Source organism: Anopheles coustani, chromosome X (assembly GCF_943734705.1).
Source record: "Anopheles coustani chromosome X, idAnoCousDA_361_x.2, whole genome shotgun sequence".
NCBI classification, from domain to species: Eukaryota; Metazoa; Arthropoda; class Insecta; order Diptera; family Culicidae; genus Anopheles; species Anopheles coustani.
Genome location: NC_071290.1, coordinates 16,106,966 through 16,125,657, shown reverse-complemented (window position 1 = coordinate 16,125,657; position 18,692 = coordinate 16,106,966). Strand labels below are relative to the sequence as shown.

Genomic DNA, 18,692 nt, shown 5'->3' with positions numbered 1-18,692 from the left:
GAGAGAGTAGATGATTAATTCCAACTCTAATAAAAGTAATTAGTTTTAAGTACAACGAAGTTACAGTATGATGAAAAAAAAAATTCAACAAAAATAAGTATCCAAACCAATAGTTGAAAGTAGTAATATGAAAAATTATGTCTTATTTTTAGTTTTTGGATTAAAAAATTAAAGAAGGTTTAAACCTATTATCCATTAAAACCATTATATTTATAATCCAAATCATTAGAGCATCCACGGTTTAGGGCTCTTTTTCATCATTTGGCCCTTTGCGGGAACCATTTGCCGACCCCTGGTTCACATGACGCGCAAAACATCTTTTGCTTTGGGCCACTCACTGATAACTCGCCGTTATCAGCTGATGTGGGTTCCTGCTATCCATCGGGGTAATTGCGCAGCGTCCTTCGATCAGTTGACTTCGGCAAGAGGATCGGGCCCGGACGAGCCGCGCGTGGCGTCCGTTTGCGTTAGGACGGTTTTATCGTTAAGCTTTAGGCTAAAGACCGCATTTTAAAGTGTACGTGATCGTCGTGGAACTATATAGTTCTAATGTATAATTATGTGATTAATGTGCTCTCATTGAAAAGACCAGAGACGCACGAAAGAACATAAAAGTTACCATGGTGAACAGTGTTTTCTAGTGCTGGATTGAGGTTCAGAATGGTGTTTGATAGTTAGTGGAATTCTTAATTTTCTGCACAGTGTAATTTTTCGGAAACAAAATTGACAGTAAAGAACGATTGTTGGAAACTGTTCCAACTCTGTGCAAAGGGCAAAGAAAACGAGAAATTTCATTAGGAACCGATGTTGTGCGGAAACAAACAATTAGTCTTTACTCCACCGCTGATGCTTGCACAATGGCACAATGGCGCTCAAACGAGCCCTATTTAAAACCTTCGACCAGCGAAGCCGATGCCAAGGGTCATCGATCCTCTCGATCAGCTGATCGATGAAGTTCCCTTTTTCGCTTATCACTTTCACGGGGCATTGTGTTTTGGCCGAATTGACAGCTGGCGTTAGCAGCAAAAGTGTTTCTAACAACGATCATTAGGCGTTTGCTCCTAGTTCGCTTCGAAAAAAGTTGCATTTTATGAAAACACGTAATCCATCCGTGAAAGGCAGACTAAAAGTATTTATTTACGAGATGGAAGACGAAACAAATGCAAAGGCAGGTAAGTAAAGATCTGAATAATCCTCACATTTAACTCGCTATTTCTCGGTTGTCATGTTGACAGTTATGGGTAATCATAATCAATATCGCTTCCGTCAGAGTGGTTCAATAAAAATTCAATTTCAGCATCCTTTCGGGTGTGTAAAAAACGTCATCACGAGCTTCACCAGGTCATTCTCTCGTCGATTGTGTGCTGGTGCGTGGGCGTTGCCATTTCTGTAGGCCGATGCAAATCAGATATTCTTTCGCTGGTTTCGCGTGGTGTTGTGCTCATTAACATAGTTGCATTTGAGCGAGGGTCGTCTGCAAGATCGTTAACAAGTCACTCGGAGGAGATGCAAAGGCAAGTCGGGCTAAAGGAATGCTGTTTGCAACTCCCTCTCTCACACTCACACACTAACGAGCTGGACTTTGGTCCTGGATTGTTCGTTTTTGTCCACTTTTTAGAATGATTTAGATAGTTTCGGTTCTCTTTCCTGGATCTGTTGCTTCCTTCTAGTAACGGTTGATTTCCGGGTTTTTCCAGTAAAATATGTTACCTTTTACCTTCACTGAGGTTAAAAGCATGTACCTAGCACCCCGTTAAGCACTGTTTCTACTGGTCGGAAGTTGTTTCGATGTTCAAAACAGGGCCTGGGTGAGGTAAAAGAACCGATCAACACCGAGAGAGTGCACCCCGTCGTGGATTTGTCCCTCCCGGTGTGTCCCCGTTGTTGTTTGGTGGTACAGGGCAAAGGGCCGGGTGAAAGGCAAGGCAAGGGAGCGAGTATAGAACATTTTTCTTAATCCCTGTCACTTAGTCCCTTCGGACAGGCGGCGAAATGGCCGACAAATACTCCCGTCGTGAGCCCTCGGTGATGGTGCTCCGTACCTGGACCCGGGGTCCCGGGAAGAAGGTGGCGGAGGGGAAGGAGGCGAGCACGATAATCGATTTCCGTCACGGCCAGTTAGGGCCGTCGCCATTCGTCCGAAAGCAAAGCGCGAGAACAAGGGACAATCAGTCAAACATACTGTCGCAAGGATAATAAACAATAAACTTTGTCTCCATTCATCCGTACGTGCGTGCGTGTTTGTGTGTGCCGCGTGTTTCATTCATCGGCCCTCGGGGTCCCTTGTTCCCTTCCATTCACTGGATGCGTTCTTTTCACGACGACGACGGCGACAAAACGGTCCGTAAAGGGCCGTTTTTCCCTGCAGGTTTCCCGGATTACCGCAACTGCCGCCCAAGGTGAGGGCCCGAAATTCCCGAGCATGGCGAAGAATGGGCTAGGGCCGGGCTAGGGCCGGGCAAGGGTCGGGGTCCGTGTACCCGTGCGTTTCAAGGGCAACACACGGCCGATGGCGAAGATATATTATGAAAATGCATGATGATCCGCCCGGAACCCGATTTTTCCCTCTCCAATTTCCCCTGTTTTGATCGCGAACCCGACTCGACCGTTCGAGGATTCATATGTGCCCTACCGGCCGACGATGGCCTGGTGTAATAAGGCTTTCCCCCACCCCTCTCTTTCTCTTTCCCCCTTTCGCTCCATGGGATGTTTGCTTTTCTTTTGCCGCTGCGGGCTTTTCCACAAAGGGCTGCTTCGTGATCTTCCTCACCTTGCAAAGGCTAACCGGAATGCCAACCGGACGCAGACAATGTGTCTGCAAAGCGCAACGCACCACCGCACAGTGGGATAAGGTACAACAATGAAACGGACAGTTCCAATTTCTGATAAATGGTTTGGCGATTCTGATTGGTTTTTACTAAAACTGATTCAAAAACGTGCAAAAAGTTTATTTTTAAAAGTTATTTTTAAATCCTAATGGCGCCACAGACGTATTAAAAATGGTACTAGATATATATTCAAAGTATTGATTTTATCTTTCGAGAGAGGAATTTTTACTTACTTTAGACTTTACTCAAAAAGTTCTTGAATACGAGCAAGTTCAAGCTCAAATGAATACTTATGTAACTAAATATTTCCTAGACACCTTTTGAGACTCCTTTTTCATTCATTAACAAAATATGAAAACCTTGTTTTTTGTCGTTCGCGAAAGTTATTTCAATGCTTGTAGCAGTTCAAATGATAAAATTGTATTCACATTATAAACAGTATATCTTTTTTTCATCATCTTCTGAAGGTTAACTATCTGACCATCTTTTAACATACAAACAGCTCGACTTTTTCCCGAAATATCCGCCTCTCATCCCACCGTGCACCTGGGAGGAATCTGCTGTCGTCGTTTGTTGAGGGCAATTTGGGTCTTGATTAATTTCAACCGGCAACCGAAACCAACCATTCAGCAGCGATCCCCTGCCCTATAAAGGCACCTTTCCTTCCCTTTTTTTTCTTGTTTTGTGCTGCCAAATTAATAATTTAAGCCCGAGGACAATTGTTGCACGTTGTTTCTTAAACTCCGGAGGGTTTCTTCGGTGAACGTCGTCCATCACTAATCTTTTGTGCCCGGGAAGGAATGTGTTTCGGTTGGGATGTATTACCTTCGCTAAACACTCCTTTGGTTGACAATTATAACAAAAAACGAATTCTTTGAATTGTTGCACGAAGTTCTCTATTACATGACATCAAACTAAATTTTACCGTTCAGTTGTTGCAGATCAATGCCTTTTTTTGCAAATTTTCGCGTCTTTTGAGTTGAAGAAAATGCTTTTTATCATCCAATAGGTTCAGTTGCTGTAAAAGCAAATTTATTCTAAACAGTAAAAGCAAACTAAACATTTAGTATATTGTGTAAATTCAACAGTGACTATCCAATCTATAATATGGTTTTCATGTTAGACATATATTAAAAGACACTTGTTTCAATTTTACTTTTAGGTTACGTTCGAATATCAATATCGTCGTTCAAATTGCAATTGCATTTAGATTTAAATACAAAGTTTAGTTGTATTGTTTTGTTCTACAATTTTCCCCTTTTGTCTTTGCTGGTTTTAACTATTTTCTCTACTTTTTGTAGGGACCTTTGATAGATGTTCACTCTAGAACGTTACTTTTGCTTCCATTTTTCAGTTTTTATGAAAGGTTATGGAGCTTCAATGACAGAAAAGTTGTTTCATATAGGAAACCTTAATTTATTATATGTTTTACTATAATTATTGGATTGAAGGTTACCTCTCGCATCTAAATATTGTCTGTGCGAAATTATTTTTATAGCTCCATTGAAACTTTTTCCTTCATTATCGTCTTGATTCTATCATTAATAAGTAGTTTTCAGCTCCATAAACTTTATTGCTTTGTTTACTAAGCTAATGAGAGTTAGCTAATTTTACGTTATATTCATTGCAACATAGGCAAATCAAGCTGGTCGCATAGCAGCAAGCGAGTGGATTGATCTATGAAATTCTAAAGTGTTCATATATCGTTCTATAGCAATGTCTCTGTTCGCCATTAACGACGGAAATGTCGCATGACGAAGGTCCAACGAGAAGTTTACGGTTAAGCCAGTGAACCAAGCAATGAGGCCAAGGGCTTATTACACCACGGTTTCTATCGATTTCATTTGAGCGGATCAGATCGAGTCTTATGTAGCGGATCAGCAGCGAATGCAGGAACGGCAGCTGCAGGATGTTGAATGCGTCCTGAAAACCGGCTGTTAATCGGTTTCGGTTGCCGACAACCCGGGCGGGAAAATGGGGAAAAAAGTGTTCGCTCGAATTCAGTTGGCCTTTGTGACAAATGAGCTGGTCAAAAGGGGCACAAGGGAATGTCGCACCTTTCGCTTTTCGCTCGAGCGAGTGTATTAGCCGAGTCCCGCTTCATTTGATGTGATCGTCACCTCGCGAATAAGTTTCCGGGGCGTACGGGGACGTCTTGGCCCGCACTCCAACAAACAGGGCTTTCATCTATCCCACCAAGGTGTTGACTGTACCTCGGACTGTCGGAGCATCGGCACCGAGAGCGGAAACCGGAGATCTGCGAATGGGATTCTTTTGAACTTTTTGTGTTCCCAAAACAGGCAGTTTCCCTCCGGGGCTTCGGTTTTCGGTTTCCGGTGCGAGGTGTGAAACTAGAAGTTGATTTAATAGGTAGGTAAACACAGAGCACGGCAGGGAGGGAGAGAACGACCCGACTCCGCATGCCGACACACACAGAATCCCCGGTGTGTCCTGGGAACAAAAAACCGCTCGCCCTTTCTAGCCGAAGGATAATAATAATATACGCCGTGGCCTCTATTTTCCCACTGTGTTGTTTTGTTTGGTATTTTTCTCCTCTTGTTCAGGCTCGCCGAGGTTGGGTTCGGTGTGTGGTTAGGGGCACGTTGGAAAAAATCTTTGCTCCGGAGCTGCTCATCCTTTGGTGTTTTTTTCGTGGAATGACGTGATTCGAGGGTTAAAGAATGTTTAGCGACCAAAAGAACCAAATATAGCTTTAACATCTCTGCGCAAAGCAGCATACCGAATCAAACACTATCTATTTTTTTATCTTCTGTTACATGAATCATCTAAACCAGGTGTGTCAAACTTGTTTCACTAGTGTTTGCTGGATTTTTGAAAATTGATTCTTATGGTTCTTCTTTTAATCTAAGTAGTAGTCAACAGACATACCACTAACTTTTTGCGTGTTGTTTACTTTTAGTATGAGGTTTTGGTCATGCCGAGAAAGTTGACAACTCACGCCGTTATTTCTTGATAACCTCAAATAATTGATACTGATGATTGATGTCGCTTTCTTACTACCAGAACAGCTTGAACAATATACACCAGTGAAATGATCTTTAGCCTTCCGTCATCTTCTATTTCAGGTTTATGAAGTTCTGCATCCAGCTAAAAGCACTGTTCTTTTCGTTTTGTCTTTGTGCTAAATCATCTTAGTCGATTGAAGCCAACATTTACAGTCATTATAGGAAGTCCAACACACAAGGAACATTCAACGTAATGTTCAAAAAGGAGTCGAGAGCAGCATGTTCGACACCTCTGATATATACATTGTAGGCATTTAGCTTTGACAAGAAACCAGATAATCTATTTAGAAGCGCAAGTGCGTCTTCGATTCACTGCTGAGTAAAAGTGTAACCATCAGAGTACGCAAGAAAATCAATTAGCTGCGTGCGTCTTAATGGTGTAGACGAGAGGTATACTCCGCTCCCTTTGAAGGTGGCTAGGAACGCCACAGCATCGATGCCTACTCAGGGGCATGGGAAAAGGTAGGGGAAACTCCTGGTCCATGCGATGTAAAGTGGTGAGTCGTCGGGCTGTGGAAAGAAATACCTCCGTTATGGGCGATGCTCCTGCTACGCGAAATTTAAATCTTTCACCAACTCCTCATTATGCTGCCGTACCTTTGAAAGCTTTCTCGCCAGCCCGGCTGAATGCCCGGAATGCGTTTGAAAGACAAGCCGTTGCCTTCGGGAGCCGGGAAAATCTTCACCCGCGAGGACGAGGAAGTTTTCCCTATCCACCGGTTTGATAGTTCCGCCCCGGAGGAAGCCAATTTGCACCCGGGATTTTGCCAGAATTACCGCTATGCCGGGCTCTACGTTTGATCTTCCAGCTCCGGGGCACACGTGAACGCCAGTAGCAGATGCGACTTCCCTCCGCACACACTCTCAGATAAAGCGTGTGCACACATCGATTAGCGGAAAATTAATCTTGTCCCAACCCGGCCGGGACGCGAGTTGAGAGTTGAGGCTTTCGATTCGAGGTCGAGCTTTGACTTGATTCCTCCCGGGCAGATGGTCTTCAATTTGGTGCTTGCTTTTTGGTTCGCCTCTGGCGTGAGAGCCATTTAACCTCCTTCTCCACCTTGTTTGTCTAATAATTGACTTTATCGAAACGTTGAAATCTTACGACTCTTAGCGGCTAATACTGACAGGTGTTACGTGGTATTTGAATACTTATCCCCGATGATAAGGTGGCATACGGTTAGCTTCCAATGAAGTCTTTAAGAGAGGGTTAAGGACAACCTCAACTATACATGTTCGATGTTAAGAAGAACCAGAAGATCTAACTTGGAAAAAACTGAACCAGGAGGTATCGTCGGTGGCGTCGATTTAAAATTAAACACTCCAGGTGGTGACCACCGATGCGAGCCTCCGCCATATGGTACGCCGGGTTGCGCGTCCAAGAAATCGATTAGCGCCGTACCACGCCGGATAAGAGGGCAAGGCAGCTGTGGCAACTGGACCCTGGCACGCCTTTCGCCATGGTTTGGCGGTTGGCGGCAAATCGATGGCCTCAAACAAGAGGCTCCCATCAGGTAGCCAGGCTGGCTGTGTATGCTCTCGATTCGCTTGTCATGGTTTGCTAATCAGAACGTTTTAATTACTTTTCCCCCTCCGTCATTGCCTCGTTACCCGCGGCGGAGCGGCTGCTCAAAGTCAACGGCCCACTTGCGACCTCCCTTTATAACCTCCGTGGGTCTAAGAAGACTTCCCCAGAAGGCTAAAAATCAACAGCTTGAAGAAGTACGGTTGAATAAGGCATCTATTCCTTTATTCTATACTTATTCCTCACTACTGTTTCACACTCTGTGTCCAACTCATCGGAAATGTTGAATCGTTTCTCTTATATTGCTAAAACTATTGCGGTTATCATGAGATAACAACGTTTGAAATAACGCACCAAGTTCTTGTTTACTTTTTGTATGGGAGTTTAACGCGCTGTAAAAAACAGAAAGATCGCTATGATCCTAAAGCCAAACTCCTCTTCTTCGATCAAACTCACACGGCCTCTTCTGATGAGATCATCCAACCTCAGAAGAGCTTACTTTCGATCCAATTTTGTTTAAGCCTACCCACGGGTAAACATTGAGTTAAATGAGTTTGATTTAGAGCGTGAAGCAGGTAAGGGGTAGAAGAAATTAAAGAGGATGTGATTATTAAAGAACCCGAAATCTTAAATCTTTGTCGAAACTGTCGTGTAATTAAGTTCTTTGGTTTGATTCTCAGACATTAACATGAAATGTGTGCAGATGAGGAAGATGATGCTTGGTAAGGATTATAGATGCATTAAGCTGAAGGAAACACTACGTACATTTGGATTACAAACCTATTATACTTACGCAAGAAGATGAAGAAACTACCTGGACCATGAAAAATACCAAAAGATGAGTCCTTTTTGACACAAGAGACTTTACCTGATCCTATAATTTGTTTTAAAGGAAACAAAAAATGCATGGAACCTGAAGGATGCAGCGATGTTACAGTTATTCTTGAGTAAAAACCCAATCTGATTCTTTTCCTCATCGTTTGCAAAGGAGGAATTCTCGGGTAGATTAAAAATTAGGTTAACAAGAAGATGTCCTCTAAGGTTACGAGATTGTGAAATTCTTCCTTTTATAAAAAAATGGTAGAGAAGACGACACTGCCAGGTCTTTCCCATCAAAGGGACCACCTTTTTTCGGTTCGGTTTCAAATGAGATGCCGCCGCAGGAAGTATCTGTTCCAGGTGGGTTAGGTTCCGGACCCCGGACTCCGCGACTCGACGTTGCTATATTCAGGCATTCCACCGGCATGCATTTCACTCCCGCCGTTGCTAAGCACCGGGAATGTGAAAGTGACGGGCAAAAAAGAGGGAAGAACCCATTTATAGATATTCGAGAGGCATTCTCCAATTCTAGAGAATGCCTAAGAGGTGTTAAGGTTTTTTTCTCCCCCGGTTGGTTCGCGTTACGAAACGCGAACGCCATCGTCAGAATTCGGTGCCGAGGCGTTTTAATGTGGCCCAATAAAATGTTAATTACACGCGCATGAGACAGGGAGGCGTCTTCTTTTTTTACGATAATGACGCCGACGCCCGGGCCGTAAAAACGCCTTCGAACGCTGACGCGCACATAAACTGCATGAGCTCACTCGCAATGGCGCTGAGGTGACGGACGGTGTCGCGGAACACGCTCAGGCTCAGTCAGTATAGCGTGCGGTGGGTGGAATGATCCTGAACGATCTGAATTTCAAAGCGCGCTAAAACCGGGCTATAACGACCTGACTGGGAATCATTCTGCCATCAACACCGAGAGGAATTTTTCCGGGATTGAGTCGGAATGCCGCGGTCCCGACTGCGGTATGCTCCACTACGTCCACTCGAAACGGGCAGCTTCTGCACAAATTCTTAAGAAATCACTCCATAAATTCGCGTATTGGAGTTCTCTCCGATAGGAAGTAGGAAATGCAACGTCTAAACCTAAACGATTCCATCATAGTCCCGCCAGGAGACAGTAAACGTAAACTTCTCATCGTTACGACTTTTGTTAACAGTTCGCTTTTAAAAATGCACTTTAATGCGCATTTCAATTTTGCCTTTGGTTTTTTGGTAAATTTTCTCCTGAAAATATTTGATAATATTGCCTCTAAGGTACCCATTTTTGAAGATAAGGCATCCACTTTTGTCTTTTAGACATCTCTATGCAATCTAAGCGCCTCAAGATTTGACTTTTACATCTCGTTGTATCTCGCTTTTTACCTTTTTTTTTGTCTTCACCCGGAAACAGCAAAATAGAAAAGATAATTATCGACATGAGAAAATAAAAGTGTCATGTAGAGAACGAAGCGAAAAGAAAAACAATTAGAATGGTAATAACAAAATGAAACCATTCATAGAAACAGCGTTCAATCAGAGCTCTAAATAATTTAGACAAATATTAGGGTTTTCTTAGTTATGATAAGGGTTAGATTACAATCAATCCTATAAAAGTCTTCTCTGATTTTTTTAAGCCGAGGTGTTGAACATGTTTTAAAAGTTATAATTTTGCAGAAAATATGTGCATGAATGCAAACAATAATCTTTATTTCTAAAACTCATGCGAACCTTCTTAAAAGTAAAAAAAGCCGTTAAAATGAAATATGGGATGGCAAAAATGTAAAAACGAATACGTAAAAGACAAAACTGGTTGTTTTGGAAACAAAAAATGACGTGTTATTTCAAAACTAGGTGCTTTAGAGACAAAATATGAATGCGCTGTTTTAATTACAAGAGGGATGGAGGTTAAAATGAGCAAAACTGATGGTAAGAGAGCATATCTTATGAGAGCAGAAGTTGTATGATTTCCAACTCAGGAGTTCGGTAAACTTTCGTCTCCCGGAAGCACGTCATCGACAACACATCTCCCGATGGTAGGCTGGTGAGCTGGTGGAGGTAAGGGTACGTGTGCCGACACCATGTACTATATCGGCTCCCCCTCCACCTGTTTTCCTTTACCCTCCCCCGCCCAAAGCCTTGGGGTTGTATTGCTTTTGCTCCCATTTTCACCATTGGAGGTCACGTAGCGCACTGTGTGTGCCCGTTGTAGTCGCGTTGGTCCCGGAGTTGCAACCGCGGACACCCGGACACGAATTGTGCAGCGCCTTGTCGTCAGGTACGTATAGCCCGGCGCCGGTGCGTCTCGGTGGGCGGAACGCGAGCGTGTCGCCCGGGTTAAACATTAAATTAATTATTTGTCTTTTTATGCACGCTCGAGTCCGATGCAGTCGGGTGTCCTGACAGCGGCCCACTAATGGACCACTCCAACCCTGAGGCCATCACCGCCTGAAAGGGGGTAGGGGCACCATCCACATCCGTCCCGGCGTATCCTTCCCCGATGGGAATGGCGGGGATTATCGGTTCGGTCAGCTTTCGATCAGCCGATAGCGCTCCCCGTGAGCTTTTCGCCCTTCCCTTGCCTTGCCCCTGCCCGCACCGTGATCGCCCCGTGAGCATGTTGACAAACCACTTTACCATCCCTCCCCCCACCCCCCCAACCCTTCTGCGTGCCTGCTCGAAACTTCTGGCCAGCGAAAGTAACCAATTTATGATGATAATAATTACTCACCATTGCCGCCGGACACGCACACTGTACACGTGTAGCTGTAGCCGGGAAGCCTTCGACCCCCCCGCACAGTGAGCTAAGGTGGAGCAATCAAGTGGACAATTCAAATGGTTTATGGATGTCTCGACGATTTCGTTTGTTTTAAATTAACGTTTGCATCTAACAAAAATAGACAAATTTTCATCGGTGATATGAATAAAGTTAACGAAGCTAATTGAACGAAATAAATTTTATTGTAAAGTTGACATTTTTAAGCACCATAAAAAAATATTCCGACGGAATTTTTTTTGACAAAATCGTATTCGTTTTGAATATACTTTTTAACACGTGTTCCAAAATTGTGTTTTGTACTTTAAAGTAACAAATGTTTTACCTTTTTTAACTTTGACGCACCATAGCACGAAACTTAAGCAATCTATAGAACTTATAATAATGCTTTTTCTAAGTGAACTATCGACTATCATTGACGCTTGCTACCATTAGCAAACAAATATCATGATTTATTTTTCCAAAATGTCCGTCACTTATCCTACCATGCCTCGCAGGTAGATGATGAGCGCCTTTTCCGATCTAAAATGGCGCGACAAGCGCAACGATCCGCAGCCTGATGGTAATTTCTGACGGTAATGTGGATCGACCGTCCCCTTTCCCTGTTCAGACGCGCGAGCAGAGATTGGATCGTCCTTTACTTTGCTATATTACACCACCTTTACTCATATTGCACCTTTGTTGTGTGATTTTATGTCATTGGAAGGATTTATTTTCTAAGGTTTCGATAACATAGCTACCCTCAGCGTTTGAGTGGCTATTTTCTCCAATACCTCACCACGTTTAAAGGATCCATTTTCCGACGCCATCTTGTTTGTTTGAGCCATTGGCACGCACCACTTTTTCCGTTTTTCTTTTAATATTTTAGGGTTGATTTGTTTTTCTCTTGTGCTCTCTCACCATCCCTTTCTGCATTCGATGACCGGGTGAAAAAAACCGGAGCCGATAAGTTGCCGATACCGGATGCATCATGTTTAAATTTTTTATTTCCTCCGCCGGCACAAATGTGAAGGAAAAGCACGGACATAAAGAGTTTTATTACGCTCATGAAGTTGCGCATTGCGTGTAAATCGGGCTGTTGATTGAGCACGGGGAGGGGTTGGCGGTACTAGGGGCCAATTTAATACGGGACTATCACCGCATTGCCAAGTTGTCGAAATTGTCTTCTGTCATTATCTGGAAACTTCTCGGTGTTCGAACTGAAACACCGAAGGGTGCATTATGATTTGTAGGAAGATTTTTCTAAAAGCGTTTTAAATTTTTAATTACCAACGCATCTCTTTTACTTTTACTTTAGGTATTTTAAGACACATTTTTTATCTTTTGCTTCTTGCTTTTGTTCTTGGAAACACGTGAGATATTAAATGAAGCAAATGTTGCTTCATTTTTCATTCTCTTTTCTTTCACATCGATTAAAATTTACTGTAACGTTTTGTTTACTTGTCGTTTGACTAATTTTGTATGAATCCCTTGCAATAAAATTTCACTTAAATAACATTAGCTGTGTAAACTCCTCGTAAAAATTGTTTGAACATATTTCTTTGACATCGATGTAAACTCTACTAAGAGCACAATATCAAATATGCCAGAAATTTCCCAACTCGATCCCAAATGGTAGGTTATAATTAAATTTTGCAACGAATGAAAGTATAGCACATGCAAGTGTTATTTTATTTTATTCAGTTTACTTTTCCTTTCGATTGATTTTGTTTGAAATCTTGTGAATACTTAGAAAAATTGCAACTGTTCTTCAATCAAATTGTTTCTTGTTATACACTTTTGGGTACCTGGTTTATCTGGTATCGTCTAGTTCATTATAGTACTTATTTATTTCACTTCGATTCAAGAGCAAAAGAGTCAAAAATATCGAATATTTTAGATCCTGGTAAATGTTATAAAGCTCATTTTACAGCGATCAAAAAGGAGGTGTGCCTGTATTGTATTATTTTTCACTATTTGTTTTCCTCTCTTTATAGTTTTGTTAAAAGGTTTTGTTTTTGGTTCCTAAAATTTTCTTCTTTGTTATAAAACTCTAATTGTTCGCTTTGGAACGTACTCCTTCAACTGCTGCCATAAAAATTAGTCACTCTCGATGGTGTGCACGATTGCATTTGCGTTGTTGGGATTCCCGGCCATACCGAGCTGCCCGGATGGGCCCTCCCGGGTGTCACCACACTGGACCATCTAAGCGAATTGCATCGGGCTGGCCCGTAAGGGTTGGAAAATAATTTATTTCTAATCCCAAAGCAATCTAAATCATTCGAGCAAACGTTGCCATTATCCGGATTAGCAGCGCGCGGGAAGCTGTGGGGCCGGCTACCTGGCTCGTTCGCCCTCCGCACCGGGATTATCTCTCTCCGGCCCGGATGTTCACTCCTCTCGTGCCTGATATTCCTCCCGGTCGCACCGGAAGGATCGGTTTCGGTAAGCGGAACGAAAGGCGGCCGACGGTATTTGCTTTACATTTCCGATCATCTTCTGCCCTGTGTTGGGATGGGATTGTGTTTATCTTTGGCATTATCCTTCCGGTATTACGGCCCCCCTTCCACGACCTCGAGGAAGCGCACTCGTCCTGGGCAGCAAAAGGAAGGCAGCAAAATAAAACGAAACAAAAATGCGGCAATATAACGATCTCCACGAGAACGCATCAATTAGATTCGATTTGAATCATTTCTGAGCCTCGATTGAAAATAGATTTGTAGTCCAGTCGAGTGCTTCTTTGTGGACTGTTAGTTTGAACTGTTTTCCACACCAAAGATGGCCTTATTCTTGGCGTTTTTTTCTTCTTCAAGAAATTTCTCAGAAAATTCTTCATTTTCCTACGAAGGCATTCGGGAATTTAATTACTGCCAAAACAAAATGAATTTTAATGAGTATCCCATAAGTTGGTCGGTGTTTTTCTCTTCTGTTGTGTTCTCGAATAAAACCATTTCGGGTAGTTTCAAGTTTTTCCTGGGCGCAGTTCTTTCATTTTTTGGTTTTCAAGACTTCGGTTGGAAATATGTCACCGAATCTTGATGCTTCGTTCGTTTTTCCAACCTTCCTTACCTTCTTACCCAACCCTATGGTTAAGTGAAAACCTTTTGCTTTTATGCAAATACAGTGTTTCCTTTTTCTTTTGCTGGTGCAGGTGTCGTGAACCTTTCCGGAAAAAGATGGAAACAAGACCCACGGTGAGGTTCTAAAATATGCCAGAAAAAGAAACTCTCCCTGGATAGCTGATGGTTGATGGATGGTTAATTAAATCTCTCCATCAAACTGGATCGGTATTTCGGCGAGTTGAATGTTTTTTCTTTTTCGCTTTTTTCTCCCGCGCGGAGTGTTAAGTTTGGTGGCCCTTTTTTCCTGAGGCCTTTGCAAAAACAATCAAAAACAAAAAGAAAATGAAAGGGGGGAAAACATCTCCGTAGGTAACCGACGTGAGTTTTAAGGGATCGGTGGATATTTGCGGTGGGTGCTCGGAACTTACTGACTTTGAACGGGAAATTCCCGTCCGGGGTGCGTTGAGGTTTTCCTTCCCAGAAGCACCGAGTGAGGTTTACCGCTTCGGATGAAACTTTATGTCGGTAAGATTTCGGTGTTAACCCTCCATTTAGGTGGCTTTGAAAATGGGCGAAGTAATGCAACATGCAGCGTGCATGAACATTTTTCCTATTTTCACACGAAATTTGTGTGTTTCTTTAAATGCTTTCCGCTCTTGTTCAGCCATTGTTCAACGACTTGTTCCTCCTGTTTCGGACCGCATTCCCTCCCGATTGTCATCGATAGAGGAAAGTCCACCGTTTCTTAGGATCCTTTCCCAGCAAATTGAGTACCTGCGCGTTCCTTCGTGGTGGGAGAGGTCCGATCCTTGTTCCCAGGTTTGCGGCAAAGAAAGTAGAACAAAGGGAGGGCAAAGGGGACACGCAGTATGACATGCAAAAACGGAGCATTGCCCCGGAGCGTGGGAAACTTTTTTTTTCCGCAAAATGTCGACCAAAAAAAGAGAAAGAACGGTTTCATTCTCGTCCCGAAACCCCGGGGTCCGAAGAGGTTTGACGAGCTAAATTGGCGCGGTCTGTCACAATCGAACGAAGCATCAGCGTGGGACGTGCGCGGAAAACAAATGACGTTAAGTCGGGGGAGCGGGCGAAGCGAGAAAGGGGTTCGCGAAAAGTTTGGGTCACGCAGGAAGAGAGCGCAAAGAAAACTCCTCTCGTCGGTGTTTCGAAGGAAAAGTTTCACCGAAGGGCTAAGGAGGGCAGAGTGAGAGAGCGGGATAGGGGGTGGGGGAAAATCCAAGGACGAAAAGTCACGGTCCAGCCTTCGTCGGTTTCCCCGGGGATTTCAAACGGGGCGCGTCGGAAAATCTGTTACCCATGTGACAGGGTTTTTCTTTCGCAGTTTATTTTGTCGTGTTCTCTCCCGCTCGGGGGGGAGGATGTTCCAAAATTTTGTTACCACAGGTGCCGCAGTGCGGAAAGAAAGTGCGGGAGCGAGGGACTGTCGGCCTTTTTCGCGGCTCGTTTCGTCCTGTCCCTTCGCAGCTCGTTGGCGTTGTTACGATTTTCCGTTTTTTGACGCCACTCTCTAACACTTCATTGTCAGCGCCGAAATGAGCATTTAACGCAGCCGTTGCATGGTTCCACGTGAGTGTGTGTTCTTTAGTGTTTTTCCACCAACTTTCCCCGGGTGTAACAGCTTGCGACACCCGGGGGGAAGGCGGGGGGAGGGGGGGGGGGAGGGGGGGGGGGGGAGGGATAAATCCCACGCGCGTCGAAGAAATCGAGCGAAAGTTATGGGAGGGCGCTGCCTGGTGCGAACTTCTGCAGGCAACAAACAGGCAGGTTCCAGCAAAACTGTTCCCTAGTTTTGTGTTCAAACGCGTACGCCGAACAAGGAACACCGTTGCGAATGGGGTTGACGAAAATTTAAATGAAAAATCTTTACCCCAAAACGGCATGGTTGAAGGGTTACAGTGAGTTGCATAGTTCGAAGCGTGTCAAGGATACACATTTAATCCTTTGTTATTGGTAATCCAAAGATTGGACCAAGATTGGAATAAATGAGAGGTGGTGCCAAGCCATAGCTTAATTCAACTAATTCTGTCTCTAACACATCTGATCAGGAAACACGATAATAAAAAGAGTAACCCTGGGTTTTCTAGATAACTACACAGTTAGGACAATGATCATCAATTCATTTATGTTTAAAAAATCTACTTGAGCCTATCACTAACTAAACCAACTTGTGTGTAATTTTTTACTGATTTTCCGAATGCATTTTTACTGTCGCATTTCGAAAACCGCACAAAAACGGTGAATTCATAGTTGCTAAACGTCACTTGTTTGGTTTGTTTACAATCGTTGCCGTGTTTTTTGTTTTCAATGTTTATCATTATCAAACATTTAGTTTTTTGCTTATTTTGAGTCATCTTATTTTCTTTGGCAGCTTTACACACTAATGTTTACTACAAACAATTACCTTCATATTTATAATCATCCTTAAAAAAGAGAAAATATTCTGGTAGGGACAAAACTGAAATCAAGTGACAAAAACAAATCAGTACGAGACAAAAACTGTTGAGTTACAGGCTAAGCCAGATGCATTGGATGACTGTAATCTTACAGGGTTTTTTCGATGATATCATAATACTAGCAGTGTTTATTCTAACTGCAGCACATGATATTCCAACAGTGTCAGTAGATTTTATAACGAAAGCATGTTTATTATAACTTTTTCAGTTGAAATCAGAATTGTAGCAGTTGATATTATAATCCACCTGGCACAGCAGCTTGAGCGAAGTACGCAACTAGCGAGTGTAGACGTATATCGCTATGAACCATAAAAGTAAATAAATGGCGAGTATATTTATGATATCGGAATTTCTTTTATTTGCTTAATACAAATTACGTATTACAAATTCTAAAAAAGAAAGAGCTTAGCCATTTCTTAAAAACAATAATAAATTCATCAAGTCTAATAAACTTTCCAAGTACTAAGTTGTTGTTGTTGGTTGAACGCACGAATGGTTTGGTTTTTTTTAGCAATTAATTTTGATAGTTCCTTTTTGTTTATTCGTTCAGAAAGACATTTGTCGCCTTTGCCATAATGTTTTCTTTGATGTTTCGTTCCAAAAGTATTGTTTTGATAATAGTTGAACAAACAGTAACGAGTTTTGTAGATGGGAAAAATATTTCCCTTTGTCGTGAAAGGCTTAATTAAAAAAAAATCTTAGCTCGTGTAGGCAGTGTTGACGTTCTTGAAATAACCCAAATAATCTAACGTCATTCACGTCCGTCTATGGATGTTCGGTTGGTTCGAGTTGGTTACTTTGAGATATTAAACACAAGAAAATTAAAGAATTCGTCAGTGAGATTATTCTATATGAGCATATTTTCACTTACCGGCTCGTTTAGACTTCTTATTATGCAAATCACTGTAGTCACTACAAATTTTTCGATTGTCAGATTGTCTTTCCCTGGATGTGATTTTGTAGTGTCGCTATTATTTTACACACGGATTTAAATTAATTTGGATATATCGTGTTATAAAAGATTCTAAAATTGTGAAACAGCTTGCAGTGTTTTCCATGGTCGAAAATGTTTTCCTCTCCCTTCCCACTGAAAATCACTATTAATCGCTATCTGGCATTTTCGGCAGCGGTTCACTCCTTTTAGAATAATTCACTCCGTTTTGGAAATACGTCACGACAAGTGCACCACCGTCTGCCTGGCGACAACATGCTGACAAATGAAGCTGCAGTGGGTGGAATGGTTTCGGTGGCATATTTTCCACCTCTCGGCGACGCTGGTGGTCGAGAGGAGCCGTTTGAAAAAAACAAGCTGGCTGGATCTCATCTCGTACCGCAATGGAGAATGGGTGTTTATTTTCGGTTTGATGACTCGTGTTTCACTTGTTTCTTTTTTCTGTTTCCCTTTCCGTTCACCGAGTCGGGAGGAAAATCAAGAAAGAAAAACACCCGAATGCAGCTCGGAAAAATAAGACAAATTTCTCCCACTGAAACAAATGAACCATGTGCATCGTCTTCGTCAGTTCTGCTCGCGGCTCTCTTCCGGCCCACCCACGAGCGCCCTTTTCCCCGTTCAAACTCAGCGTCGTTTTTCCTTTTATGATTACCGGGGGGTTTTTTTCCCTCTGTTTTCCCTCCCCGTTTGATGCGATCGTCTCGTTTTTGGTGAAATAGGAAACGGTGGAAGATTTATTACTCTCCCCAGAGCCGGAGCTCGGAGGAAAATGGAAAAGCTGCCGGGAGTCTGTTCCGCCAAATTTGATATCCGATGCCGCTGCGCGTCCAAACAATTGTTCCAATGGTTCCAATACGACCGCAAGATGAAAGGAAAAGTTTTCACCGATCCCGCGCCGGCCCGTTGGCGGAGGTCCGTCTCTCATTTTCCGAGCGGTTTGCCGACCTGGGTTGGGCAACGGGAGGAAAATACTCCGAGCAAGATTTAGCTGAGATGGTGTTGCAAACATCTTGAGAGTGTCAGAGTGTGTGGAATTTTAGAATGAACACATGATGATTAAATTCCTTAAATAAAAAAAAATGGGTTGCCGACCACTGCAAATTTACAGCCACCGACCCAAGATACGGTTCCGAATTTCGTGGAAAACCTCTACCGCTCTTTTCCCTCCCTCCCTCCCAATGCCCGTCGCTCCTTCCGTGACGAGAGGGGAAAAACTTATTTTCATTTATATTCATTCATTCCAGTGGTGGAAATTCTGTGGCTTTT

At 43.0% G+C, this 18,692-nt stretch overlaps 1 protein-coding gene across 2 annotated transcripts in view; it reads left to right on the top strand.

Annotated features, from left to right (window-relative positions):
* Positions 1–440: 440 nt before the first annotated feature.
* LOC131268726 (transmembrane protein fend-like) overlaps positions 441–18,692 on the top strand; it is a 155,205-nt gene continuing 136,953 nt past the window's right edge. For both annotated transcript variants that reach the window (XM_058270997.1, XM_058270995.1), the window contains exon 1: positions 441–1,172. The gene's annotated coding sequence lies outside the window, so the exon portion shown is untranslated. The remainder of the gene's footprint in view (positions 1,173–18,692) is intronic.